The sequence below is a fragment of the Amborella trichopoda genome, chromosome 2, assembly GCF_054954075.1.
Source record: "Amborella trichopoda isolate Santa Cruz 75 chromosome 2, AtrichopodaSantaCruz75HAP2 v2.0, whole genome shotgun sequence".
Classification (NCBI taxonomy): domain Eukaryota; kingdom Viridiplantae; phylum Streptophyta; class Magnoliopsida; order Amborellales; family Amborellaceae; genus Amborella; species Amborella trichopoda.
In genome coordinates this window covers 30,578,673-30,579,075 of record NC_142337.1, presented here as the reverse complement: position 1 = coordinate 30,579,075, position 403 = coordinate 30,578,673, and positions in this window count along the sequence as shown.

The window sequence follows — 403 nt, the reverse complement described above, 5'->3', positions numbered from 1 at the left end:
TTTGAGACTGCTGTGGTGTCGTCCTTGCCGCTAGGCATGCCAACAATAGATTGAATGAACATGATTGAACTAATAAACTTCTATCTGTGTTACTCATAAAAATGCATAAAAAGGGTATCTTCAACCTTGGAAGTTAAAGATGTAAAACAAGTATGATGTTGCACTCAGGCTCAACATTCACTGTCTGCTTGTCGGTAGAGGGTAGAAGACGAGTTGTTTTTCTCTTTTACTCGCAAAAATACATGAGTTGTTTTTCACTTTTACTCATGTGAACTATAAGATATCTCAATTTCATTTGAAGTTACCATTTTATGCTACAAGGCTAGGTATTATACTTCCAACAACTATAATATGGCATACAGTATACCAAAATCACCTCGGCCCATGCACTCGCCATTGGTCC